We start from the raw sequence: 13,687 nt of genomic DNA on the forward strand, positions 1-13,687 counted from the left end.
AGTATTTGCAGATTTCTGCTATTCACAAGCGGCTTTGGTTTCTAATACCTGCGGATACCAGACATCCGCTTAGTCAATGTGTGTTCTGTTGTTCTGCATGGCTCTGGGATCTGAATAAACTATTTTTGCACACAAGTTAGCTTATATTGCTTGCTTTTAAACAGAAACATATAAAAGAATTTCACTGACAGCTGTTTTTTTCAATACAAATTATGTTATATATGAACTCTCCTGAACAGCATAAGCAATTGATGGACAAATATAGCATTAAAAAATTTAAGACTTCTAAAATAGACTTGTCTCTGGCTCTCGAGGACTGTAGTTTGAGACCACTGCTCTAAACTATTCATATTAGAGAGAAGTACCTCATGTGCAGCTAAAACAAGTTTGTGTTGTTCATGTGTATTGCTCAATGCTTTTAAATAAAATGAGATTGGAAAATTGAAAGTGTACTGTTGTCCTCTAACACTTGACAGTGCCAGTTTATATATATATATATATATATATATATATATATATATATATATATATATATAAAATGGTATTAACCAATATCGGAATTGGAAGGTCTGGCTTTTTAAAGACCTGTGATTGATCAGAAGACTGCAAACGGCAGACTTGACAGATAAAAACATTTTTTGAGGAAAATTTCACTTTTAAGTCTATTATATCAAAAAATATGTAAGAATGTTTGTTGTTTTTGTTATTTTATCTCCAGGATAAAATATTTAAAAGAAGTTAAGTGTTTTCGATTTTCACCGAACTAAGCATAACCTGGAACCCATTGTTACCCCTCAGTGGACCCCAGATTGACCTTGAAAACGGTTTCCTCCCAGAGTCTACTTTTCTTCAAAACTAGTTTGTATGATTATTTTGATAAACAAGAAAGCAGCAATTATAAAGAAAAGCAATAAAAACAATCTGATTTTAATAGACTGAATAAAGGAGCTGACAAAAGATTTGATTAAAAATGGGGTTAGAGAACAAGCCAACCACAAACGGCTATAAAAAGCACATTGAAGATCCAACATTTAGAGACAGTTTTTTTTTTTATTTCTGACCCTGTAACTAATAATACACACAATGACTTCACAGGTCCTGAGAGGTGAAAGATCTTCTAATACTTTGCTGAAGGAAAGCTGTGAAGCTGTCCGCTGCTCTGTTAAGTAATGCTATGAAGTCGTTCACACATACAGACGCATACACACTCGGTAGCAGCTGCTGTCTGTAGAGCCGCAGCTCATTATCATGAGACCTGAGGCTTCCAGCAGAGCTCGGGTTTTCCCCGACACCGAAGGACAGCGCCGTCTCCAAAAGAGTCAGCTGGTTTCTCACACAGACACTCTGATGTGATTAGGATTTTATGGAGGGAGAATAATTTAACCTTCTCCCTCTTTTTGTTTTAGGGTTCATATCGATTTTTCATTTCAAAATGAAAACTTTTAACCACTTTGATTTTCAAAGTTTTGAAATTTTTTTTTTTCATCTACTTTGTAAAGTTAAGTGATCTGGCTTTAAGTATGAGTGCAGGCCTTCTGTTGTTCAGGGCCCTTCCTCTGCACTGGCTCAAGAGGAGTATTGGTGTGGGTGCCCCTCCCATGGGTCCCCAGGGGAGGGCTGAAGACGGAGGCACCTAGCTGGTTTGGTGGTCTTCATTTGAGGGTTTGGCTCATGTTTCTGGCTGATGACCTAAGGTTCACAGTGATGTTCTGGACCTCCACAAACCAGACAGGAAGTTAGAGAATGGCTGGACAGATGGACGGATGAGTGAACAAACAGTCAGATCAATGGATGGATGGACAGTCAGATGGACACAGGTAAATGGATGGACGGACCTACGGACAGACGGTCCGTCCATCCGTCCACAGTTGGACACAAAGATGAACAGATGAATAAAAGAACAAAAGAATCAATACCAGAATGGAAAAACTGATGAAAAGGTGGTTGGATGGATGGACAAATGAGGAAACAAGCAAACAAATGTGTTGGTGGATGGACAAACAAATTGATGCATGCATGAAAGAATGAATGGATGAATAGACAAACGAGCAAAGGGCTAGCTAGATGGATGGATGAATGAATGAATGGTATAACAAACAGCAGCAAAATGGCTGCTGATAAAAACTTTCAATTGACACTAATTATGCACTTTTCTGCTGCTCTTCACATGAAGTGTTTGTTGTACATGGTTAAAATCTCAAAATGGAGTTGCATGAACACAAAAGGTCAGAATTAATTTAGTTCCATTTAGTTCAGATGGCTAGATGGATGGATGAAGAGATGGATGCATGGATAAATAGACGAAAGGATGTATGTAAAAACAGATGGTCCGATGAATCAAAGAATGATGAATGAATGATTGGAAGGAGCGATAGATCAATTAATCCAATGTTTTGAACCAGTGAATAGGGAATAAAATCTGAAAATACAAAAATTTTCCACACTCTAATTTCCTTTTCCATACTTTTCCACATCTTGAAGTTTTTTTTTTAAATTCAAATGCCAGCCCTTTCCTGTCGAGGAATCCATTTGTTCATCCATTCCATCTATGGCACACTACAAATCTAAGTAGGTTTGGAAAGACAAGCAGATTTCCTTGTGAACAAACAGGCGCTAACTACTGCCTCGCCTATGACAGATGGATAAATAGCTGAGAAGAGATCAGGCAAACAAGCTTCAGAGAGCGAGGGACAAGCAGATGGAATCGTCTTCCCACACGAAAGGAGGAGAGCTCCAAGGACTTGGAAAAAGTGAGTTGACAGAAGGTGAACGGTCTTGTAATGAAACTCCGAAGAATGATCCCACCTGACAGGCACGGCTCGATGGAGATGCCGGGCAACACAATGGAATTAAAGACACAGGTGTGCATGCAGACCGGCACATCAGGAACACATCTGCTGCTGTCTTTGATGCAAAGATGCCAGAAAGGTACGACGTAAGAAATACATTTTTGTAAAAGTACAGCAAAAATAAAACTACGAAGAACTTATCGTGATCACCAAGAACTTTATGAAGCTGCCAGATGAAGCCAAACCTTGGAGCTCTAGATCGCAACCTTCCCTCCTCCCTCCAACTCTGCTTCCCATACTCCCTCCCCTTATCACTTAATCTCTCCCCGTCTCTCTCTTTCTCTCTCACTCCCTCCCTCTCTCTTTCTCTCTCTCTGTGTGTTTCTCACCCACCTTCATGCACACTCAGACACACGCAAACAGAAAAAGAGGAGAAAGCCAGACAGCGGAACTGCGACGGCATGATGGGGATATTCTGCCTGCGTGGGCTCCGCCACTGAGGTGTCCGGAGTTCAGCTACAGCGCGCGCGTGCGCGCTTCTGCGTGTGAGTGCGTGTGTGTGAGCGAGTGTGAGCGTGCATGCATTCAGACGTGAGTGAGTGAAAGCAATCGGCACGGTGCGAAGGGGCAGAGGAGTGTTGACTCAGTCCGGACGCCACAGGATCAGAGGACGCGGATGTGCGACAAGTACTCCCAACAGCTGCTGCCGCTGCTGCTCCGCATGCCTCCGCGTCCTCTCAACTTCTGCCATGGAAAAGCCTCCTCTTCCAGCTCGCCTCTAATCCGCTGAGGGAAACGGGCATGCAGGGGCACAAGCAGGGATCTAGGCTATCGCATCTTTTACGTCAGCATCGCTCAGTCTGAGGTGAGTTGCGCCTCTTTGCTCTCGTCCTCTCTTGTGTTTCATTACTCAGTCTGCATCTGCGAGAGAGGAAAGTCTGCTCAAACAACCTCCGGATGGAGGGGAAATCCAGGAAATCTAGAAGTCTTGAATATGGTAGCAAGGAATATCTTTACAGATGATTTCCCCTTAAAGTCATCTGATGAAAAATTAAATATGTTTAGCAGAAGAGAATATCAGACTTGTAGATGTGGTAAACGTTGAAGAGGATTTGCTGTAGGATGTACTTCAGAGAAACTGAGTTAAAATATTTGAGGTGAGTTTTTCTTTTTTTTTTTTTTTGCATCTGACATTTTTGATGCACATTCAAATTGACTCAATCAGATAAACAGATAAAAGAGGTTTAACATGATGCTGCATTTCCTCTCGATGTTGCAGCTGCATGAGACGGAAAGCTATCTAAATAAAAAAAAAAAAAAACAGAAAGACAAAGCATTTCCTTCAAAAATTCAAACCAGTTTTGTACACAGAACGAAGAGGTAGTGAGAGCTGACTCTAAAAGATAATCAAGGCATCTTCTTATAGATCGGAAGTAGGTGGGGTTTGCAGATGTGTGGCGAGGAATGATGAAGAGAAAACCTTCATGTTTCCAATGTCCTTCAGCTTCCACACAGCAAAGCCAGCACCAGTCACAGTCATCCTCACAACTCTCCTCCGATCCATCGCTCTGTCTCTCTTTCAACCATGGCTCTTGTCATTGCTCTGACACCATCTCTCCCTTACGGCTTTGGTTCACTTTCAACAAACCCCCCCAAAAAAAAGAAAGATGGAAGGAAAAAAAAAAGATAAACGACAACATTTTATGTCTGAGAAACTGAGCAGGAAGAAATATTGACCTTTCAATCTGTTGGAAACTGGAATGTTTCTGCGTCACAAGCTTAAAAAAGGAACTTATTGGGTAATTGTTACAAGCCCCACCCAAATCATTCAAATGGAACCAATCTGACAACATGAAGTAGGTTGATACATCTCAACAAGCAACAATGTATACCTCAGTCTAAAGACATTCAGAACAGTGTTCAGTGGTGAATCTTCCCAGGAGTGATCAACTCCCAAAATTACCCCAAGATTGCATCACTGACTCACCAAGGAGGTCACAAAAAAAAAGCAGAACACATGAAGCACTACAGACCACATTTACATCAGTCAGTGTTCACGAATCAGCAAAAAGAATTAGACTGGGCAAAATGTTGCCAAAAAGAATCTTAGTGATTCCCTAAATTTGGGAAGAAATGTTTTTTGGACCAGTGAGACAAAAGAGGGGCAAAAAATTAACAAAATTACAGATTTTTTTTTTTTTTTTACACAGACAGTAAAACATGGTTGTGAAAGTGTGATGATCTGGGCCAGCTGTGGCATAGTCAAAGTCTGAACTTAAGATGGGGTGTTTGATTATTGGAAAATCTTCAAATAATCCTGCAGAAGTTGCAGGCTAAATTTCCTCCCCGGTTATGTAAAAGGCTCGTTGGTAGTTATCAAACCAATTTGATAACTGTTAGGCAAACAATAACCAATTGTTAGGCAGTGGTGAAATCAATAAGCTGGCTTAAATAGATTTATTTTCCCTTCAACAGGGACAAGAAATCTATTTCTTTCATCCATCCAAATAAAAGGCATTTAAAACTTGTAGATGGATTTGGTTAGTGATATGAAGCATTTAAGTTTGCCTAAAAAAAGTCAACTTCTTCCTCAAGTGAGTGTTTTTACATTCAGCCTGCAAAGATCGCGTCCTAATGAAGGTCGAAGTGCAACTCCACCTCCCATGGCCTCCGCCTCACCGGGACTGATGCTCATTCATCCAGAAAACAAATTACTGCCCTATGAAAGAATGACTGCTTCTGGAACAAGCCAGATGTTGCCTTTCATGTGCTAATAGGATTATTAATTACCAGTCTGATTTTTTATTTTATTTTATTTTTACTGAGGGAGCGCCATGAAGCTCAGGTGAAACGTGCATAAGGGTGTCTGAGGAGGAAGTCTGTTTTTTTTTTTCATGTGACTGACGCTGTACGTCTTCACGCCTGAGCTCTCCCGGGTGTTTGGTGTCGGTGTGAGCTAGTGCATGTGTGAGTGTGTAAAGCATGTGTTTCACTCTGCTTCGTGGTAGCGGCCCAGTCAGCAGATGCTACAAATGGCCCAGAGGTCGATACGAAGAATTGGTGGAATTTATATCGTCTTTAAATGAGCCAAGACAAAACGGACCAAAACAGACAGACGAAAACGCCAACTGAATGGCTTTCTGAATTAGATATAGACATATTTATTAACTTGATCAAGTTAAATATAATTTGTCAATTTTAGTTGATGTATTTTCACCGACTTAACCTTCTCTTTCTTACAGTATAAAGTAAACTTCATAGTGCACATTTATATCAAGCAAGTCTCAGCAGAAAGAGGTTTTAGAGCAAGAAAAGAAAAAGTAGATGGAAAAAGAAATCTGTCAATAGACACATTTAAAACAACAGTATTCTCAGCCCTTGTGGCAATATCTAAATATTTTAGAGTATTTAAGGTTTCAAACTGGGTTTGTTGAATTTAAGAGTCAGCAAAACATTATTGAAAGCATGATCGATTTTGAAATAAATATATTTCAGAGACAGATTGCCAACATCATTTCTAAGTATTTATTTGGCATTTTAAAAAAAATCTAGTCGTTTTTCAGCACAAATATCTAAACAGATGAAGGCAAACAGTGCTGTGGGTCTGGTTGCCATGTGATGTGGGGAATAACCTCTGGGCTAAAAGAGGAGATGTTTTGTTTTGTTATTTTTTGCAGTGGCATAACTGATTTTATGAAATTACTGGAACGACAAAAAGCATCTGGTCCATCACTACAAATTGGAGAGGCTGCAACAATCATAAGAAAAGAAAAATGACAAGAATAAAAAAAAGGAAGAGAGGTTATGGGAACCTGGGAGTCAACAACAATAAATAATAATAAACACATAAACCAACAAGACTAAATGAACTTTGCCTGCTGCATGCTTGGTGATGAAAGAAGCAAAAGCGAGTCAGAGTTTCCTAGCTGCTGCATGTTTTCCAGAGCAAGGTTGAGGACTTAATAAATAGCTCTGAGGTTATTTTTACACACAAATTATTGATTCTCAGACGGTGAAGAACAAAACCGCAGGGTCAACATCTTTGGAGGTGACAGGTTAATTGTTAAGCAGAGCCAAATATTTTTGATCTATAAGGCCAGCCAGAATAGTTATGGGATTGATTACAGTTACCTCTGCAGGTATTAAAATGCAATTATATTAAAACCAATGTCACCCTTTAAAGGATTGCTTTTTAGTAGCACTCGGCAATAACATTCCCCTCATCAATGACTAATAATTACATTTACAAAGCAAAATAAGATGCAGTTCTAGTGCAACAGTTAAAGAGCCACAAATTAGATAAATAAGCTGCTTTTGGCTAAAAAGTGATTCTGGATCAATGCATAAATATTCCCTTGAACTTGTCCACAACTGCTTATTGAGAAAAACATATAAAATGTTTCTTAGTAAGTATCTAATTATGGTGTTATTAACTGTTTATAAGTCTTTTAAAAATGACATTATGAATGTAAAAACTATTTAAAATTAAAGTCTGGTGCAAAAAAATATTTTACACAGTTGTGTGTTCTCAAAGTAGTAACGTATCAAAGCTAAAAAAAAAAAAAGAAGAGAGAAAGAAAGAGATCCTTTAGGCCTCATTCCAGGCGCCCTGAAAGTAGAGCTGCTGCTCCTCCACATCAAAAGGATTTAGATGAGGTGGTTTGGGAATCTGATCAGAACTCTCCCAGCGCAGACCCAGAACTTACTGGAGGGACATTTTTTTTTCCCTTTCTAGCCAGGGAATGCCTTGGGAAACCCAAGAATGGAGAGGAGAGAGTTACTGAGAAGAGGGATCTCTGGGGGTTTCCTTGTGACTCTGTTATCCCTTAGACCTCATCTTGAGTAAAATGGAAAATCACTTATGAATAATCACATTTTCTTACAATGGACTATTAGATTCACATGAAATTAGTTTAGCTCATCGGCTGTCAAATCTGGTCAAAAACGGCCCAAAAAAGTGGCTCCCAATTCACTTTTATCTGAAAAGCTCTTATAGTAAAATATGACAACTGCAAATGTGCTCAGTGGGTTTGGTATGCGAAGATACCACCTTAGGGAGAAAAAAAAAAAACAAGATTTTTACCACAAAAAAAGAGCTACATGAAACAGCCAAACATTTGGCACAGCCACATAAAGCACAACGCAATCTGCATCTGAATGCCCCGAATGTAAAACTTTGGCTCCGTTTTATGATTTTAGATTTGATTTTCTGTGCACCATCTGCGCAAAGAGATTAACTGTTTATTTGGCTGAATTTGTTAAGAAACAAACTTGTATAATTATCTTTTTCAGCATGATTCTTTACTTACACAATAAAAATAACTAAGAATGATTTAGGGTGACTCAAAATACTATTTCTTTACCTGACAAGAGGATTTTTGGTATCTTTGTGACTTGTGATCTTTCACTAATGTTCAGCTCAGATCTCAATCCATTCTGTCACTTTCTTTTTTTCAGATCAGTCCCTTTCCATTTTACTCCCACCCAACTCTGCACCACCCAAACATAGTGACAACTTATTTCTTCCTGCACCTGTTTGTTCTACTCTTCAAACCCCCATCCCCCTTCCTCTTTCTGCTGTTTTTCTTGTCAATGTCTTGTTTTTTTTAATTATTTTGCAAGAGATGCCTATACGAAAGCGGCAGGGGAGTTCTTTAGCTGCCTATGAGCTTTGAAGCCAGTGTGAAACTTAAAGCAACGAACGAGACAGACAAAAAGAGAGAAGGCAACAGAGAGGAATATGAGGGGGGGAAAAAAGCATGAAAAGACACAAAGGATAGGTTGTTGTATTGAAAGATGAAGAGCTGCAAAAAGGTAGAGTCATCTGATGCATTCTGATTAGAGCAGGCGCCCACTGCAGAACACATCCTCTCCTCAGGTCTGCACTCCGTTTACGGCAGACGCCATGTTCGCTGATGTATGGACAGGCTTCCTGAGAATTAATCAAACTCTTAAGAATCCACCTGGGCACCAGCACGACACATATGTTGACTAGCAACCAGGAATAGGGGACGTACCAAGAAAAACAAGCACTATTCAGCAGGGACCAGGTGAGTAAAAAAATAATAAGGCTACAGTGTCTGCAGGCTACAGTCCAAGGATGAGACAAGCCCATAAATACAGACTACCATGTTATCTTTTTATGACTGTAATTTCTAGTGCCTTACACAGTAGGGGAGGGGAACATTTTCTGAAGATGTGCACAACACCCATAACAAGAATAGGAGGCTCAATGAGAGTCTCATGAACAGTATACAGTCTTTACAATACCGTAAAAATGGACAGGCTTGGCAATAACTAAGAAAATTGTGCAAACAAGTCACAAAACTACAATGAATCCCAGATGCAGACATTACCATAAATTATATTCCTATTACTTTGTTTTTAAGTGCTGGCATGTTGCACTTAAAAACCATTTTCTTTAAGTTAGTAAAAAAAAAAAGCTTCTGTTACATGGTATTGGTCGTCGGTGTCATATGCATGCATATGACACCGATGAACGGATGAATGTTCAGACTTGTAAACTGAAGAAACTAAACGGCAGCAAGAATCAGCAGTTTATCCACATCTCAAAGATGGGACACTTGTTTTATAACAGCAATGTGCAGAACCAGCATAGGGGAATTGGTTAGGTTGAGAGAGGAGTGAACAAAGTCAAACATGTTAAATATGAGAATCCAAAATTCAACAACTTAAACCTCAGAAGCTTAAATTCCTCCTATGCAGCTTTGACATATCTCCAGCTGTTTTTTTTTGTTTGTTTTTTTCCCCAACAATTCATACCATAGGACACGTGAGCACCAACTCATTAGGGGTACGCCTGAACGACGACCCAAACATTGAGCTGAGCAGAGGGTAGGGCTTATGTGCCCTAACACCACCATTAGTTGCTTGAATGGCACAGTTAGTGTGATTGCTCTGACTATAACTTATTAGCCTGTAACTTTCTACCAATGTTCAAATCTGAAGAATCCTTGGGTGAGAGGGAAAACATTAAGAAACGACAAAAAGAAAATCCAGCTGTCTAAATAGTTAGGTATGTACACAGCTTACAAAGTGTCCAGGTTGCAAATACTGCATGGGATGAAGGGAAATTTACAGTATACAACTGTGTAGAGTTGAAAAGGCAGAATTTGGCTGACGCCATCTTCTTGTTTCATTTTTCTTCCCCAAACACCAATTATTGTTCTATCCTCCATATCCAGTTTTAGTGATCGTAGATGTTAAATAAGTCCACTTCCACCTCAGCCACTCTAAGCATTCAATATGGTCATGAGTATCAAAAAGACAGTGGTTGAATATCTCAAAATGCCATTAACTCAAAAGGCAGATATGCCATTTTTTATGGGAATGTAAGTATCAGCTGTGCTTTTAATCCTCTCAATTAAGCTAACTGCATGTTGTCGACACACTCCTGAGCAGGTAATGCATGTATTTCCAGCTGACACACTTTTACCTCCACAATAAATGGAAGAGTGAAATGGAGGATTGCAGTTTTCAATTTGTATGGCCAGAGAACCTTTAAAGCTTTAAGATCCGATTTATTTTAGCTCAGCATTGAGCTTTAAATATTTAGACAGGTCCTGTAAATTATGATAATTCCACATTAAATCATCTTATCATTTTTATAAAATCTCCACAAAACAAATATTTTACAGCAACATACAACTTTGAAAAAAAACCAACAAAAACAAACAAATACCAGGCCTTTGCTCAAGCCGTATCTCCCGTTGATTAAAATTACAGTTATTCTGAGTCGAAACAGATTACAGGGCCTTTTTGTCTATTAATGGAAAACTAAAAATAGTATTCAAGTTGTTTGCACAGTATTAACCATCATTTTGGACCTTTTTGCCTTCTTTGGCCAAAGTGGCTCCAAAATATTTTTTTTTCCAGCTACTTCCTGCTAATTTTGTTGCTCTTCAACATAACATTTAAAGCTGTTCTCTTTTCATTTCAATAAAATATATATATATATATATATATATATTTAAAACCTTTTTTCAAGGCACAAATCACTAATTTGATCATTTCAATCAAAATCTCAGTCGTTTTAACATGTCCAGTTCCTACTTTAAGACTATGAGAATATTATTACTTCCTTTGAACAGAGCAGTAAAACAGAATGCTTGGTCAGACATTGCTGGATCCTCTAAAATCCTACAACAGTACAATTTTCTGGCATTCGCTGACAAAAGATTTGCTGCACTGTGTTAATGTTATCCCTCAAAACTGACTTGCACAGGCATTTAGTTCTACAGCGCCAAATCCATTTTACCATAGTACATTACAACCACAGACAAGGAATAAAGTGAGAATCCAAACAATAAATCAACAGTGCAACTACAAGAGAACCCAGCAACAATTTTTTTGTTTCACTGCATAATCGGAGCGCTTTTAAAAGACGAATCAAAGATGTTTCAAAACTCGACTAAGCCCCATGTAATTATGAGCAGAAGCCGACAAAAGAGAATAAAAGATGAAAACAACACAAGAAACGATAGCGATGGATTACTGAGGAGTTGGGAACCCCCATGACTGAGATGATGCTGTCAGTCGTTTCTTTATGGAGCATCTGAGCTGTTACAATATGAAACTGCGGAGGGGATTGTTTTCATGTAGCAAAGAGTCAGATTAAAGCTATTTGCTTTCTTTATCTGCATGACTTCACATAATTATGGACTTTAAAACTATAACACTCATTAAGTATGAGATTAACATACTTCTCATTGAGAGATCAGGTCTACTTACATATTATGTACTGTGACAACAAGCTTCTCTCATAATGCAGTAAATCTGGCGGCAGAAATGGGTTACTGCTTATGCCGAATTTCTTTTACCTTAAGAGACATAACTGGCATCTGGAATAGACATTAGGAAGCATACTTTACAAAGTCAAGGATAAAAGTACACAGATACTTTCTTAACTCATCGTTTCAATAAACAGCAGCAACCCAGTTTATGTCTTTATACTTTGTGTCTTGGAGGTTGCGAGCACTTGAAACAGAAGTCAAATTCCTTGTTTGTGGACACAAGCATGGCCAATAAAGCAGATTGTGATTATTATTATTTTTGTTTTGTTTTTTACTTAAAATTAGCAATACCCAACTTCCAAAAATGGAAAATAGTATTTCCAGGCACAGTTTGGCAAAGGTTTTAGAAGGTTCTGAAAGCTTGACGTTAGCTAACCCCTAGCCATTTCGTTTTTAATTTTATAGTAGCATTTAGCAATTGCATTGCAGCTAGAACTAACAGGTTCAGATTATAAGAAAGTGCTTTTAAGTAAAATTAATGTAATCAGATAACATGAGTAAATAGCTAAGGGTTGTTCCACTTCCACTAAACTACTATTGCAATATTTTCAGAGTTTTCTTTACAGCGTTTAGCTGTTAATGAGAAAGAAAAATGAGGATAATGGAAAAAAGCCTGCCAGAAACACAACGTTAAAAAGCTTAAGCAAAAAGATTGCTGTTGCATTGCTGCCTCTAATTGACATGTATATCCATGGTTCTTGCGTTTAATAAATTCGGCTTTGTGATGCATGTTATATTAATGGATTTTCCCTTTGGTGGAGCCGAAGTGATAAAACAAAACTAGTCAGCCTAGAAGTTACGGTAGATGCTTTATCCCCACGGGTTGAATGAGGACACTAAAATTTGCACATTTAATAGATTCCCCACAGGCAAATCAGCAGAGTGACGTTCACGGCTCTGCTGACTCATGTGGAGTTTAAAAAATGCAAGTAATGAGAAGTCATTTTTAATTCAAGGTGTGATGCCTTAAATGAGCATGAGTGATGGGGAAAAAGGGCAACTTTGCTTTTTATAAAGACATTTATTTATTTATATATATTTTTTTTAGAAATAATGACCTAGATTGAATTTGCAGTACTCCAAAGATGTAACTTGAGGACAAATGCAATAATCTCCCAGCAAATGCCCAAACAGTTGCCCCTAGTGCCTGACTGACAGGGAAGAGAGCTGTGCCTCTAGAACAAGGTCAGATGTGAGCATGTTGATGTGTTTAGCCATAGGCATGTGACTCGACGAGATCTGTTTTTGCGAGGTCTGGGTAGAAAATAGTGGGTCAGTCCACTTGACAAACGTGCCCTTAGATGTAAAAAGGAGCAGACGTGCATAAAAAAAACAAAAAAACAAAAAAAAACGGTCAACTATCTGAGCTTATGTGCTGAATTGTGTTGTTTATGGAAGAGGCCATGGGGTGGTGTTCCAGCCAGAGGTGAGAAACGAGCGCTGCAGCGGTCGTCCGGGGTCTGATCCCAATGGGTAATAAATCAGATATGTGGAGCCCGGAACACTTCATTTAGCCTATGGTGCCGATGTGTCAGAAAGGATTACGCTCTAGTGCAAATATGATACGACGACATCCAACTGCATATGCACTGTTATGCTTGAAAAAAGAAGAAGAAGGAAAAAAAAAGATCTGCTATGTTTGTTTTGAAAAGCTAAATCTACAATCTGCCACATTTGAAATAATTAAAATTCAGAAGGTCCTCTAAGGTTAAATAAATGCAGGGTTTCGTTTCACAAGGCAGAATTCTTCGGAGAGTCCATTCGGAGAGAGCATGTCAGATGCATTTATCTCCCATTGAAAATGTCACCATCTGTACAAACATGCAGAGGACACTGGCAGCGAGAGATCAGGAGAGCACACAGTCTTGCAGATGAACAGATATAGCGCTGACATATTCAAAGAGACAGAAGAACACAGAAAGATCTTCAAAAGAAAGGCTTTGTATGCCGGACAGTCAGGGTAATAATTGGAAAATGAATGGGTTTGAGACATCCAGCCTGAATTCTCCTACTTTACATTCTGGTGACTCTCTACTTTCTCAGCTCAATCAACCTAATGGCAAAGAGGTCAGGAGTCATTCAGTT

General features: G+C 38.8%; 2 protein-coding genes across 3 annotated transcripts in view; one reads left to right on the forward strand and one right to left on the reverse strand.

Moving 5' to 3' along the window:
* The window catches only part of dock1 (dedicator of cytokinesis 1), a 204,575-nt gene that overhangs the window by 77,044 nt on the left and 113,844 nt on the right, over nucleotides 1–13,687 (reverse strand). The gene's annotated exons all lie outside the window — the stretch shown is intronic.
* Nucleotides 2,057–13,687, forward strand: part of insyn2a (inhibitory synaptic factor 2A) — a 37,907-nt gene continuing 26,276 nt past the window's right edge. The window contains exon 1 of the mRNA XM_008437113.3: nucleotides 2,057–3,654. The gene's annotated coding sequence lies outside the window, so the exon portion shown is untranslated. The remainder of the gene's footprint in view (nucleotides 3,655–13,687) is intronic.

Source organism: Poecilia reticulata, chromosome 19 (assembly GCF_904066995.2).
Source record: "Poecilia reticulata chromosome 19, P_reticulata-male-v2, whole genome shotgun sequence".
NCBI classification, from domain to species: domain Eukaryota; kingdom Metazoa; phylum Chordata; class Actinopteri; order Cyprinodontiformes; family Poeciliidae; genus Poecilia; species Poecilia reticulata.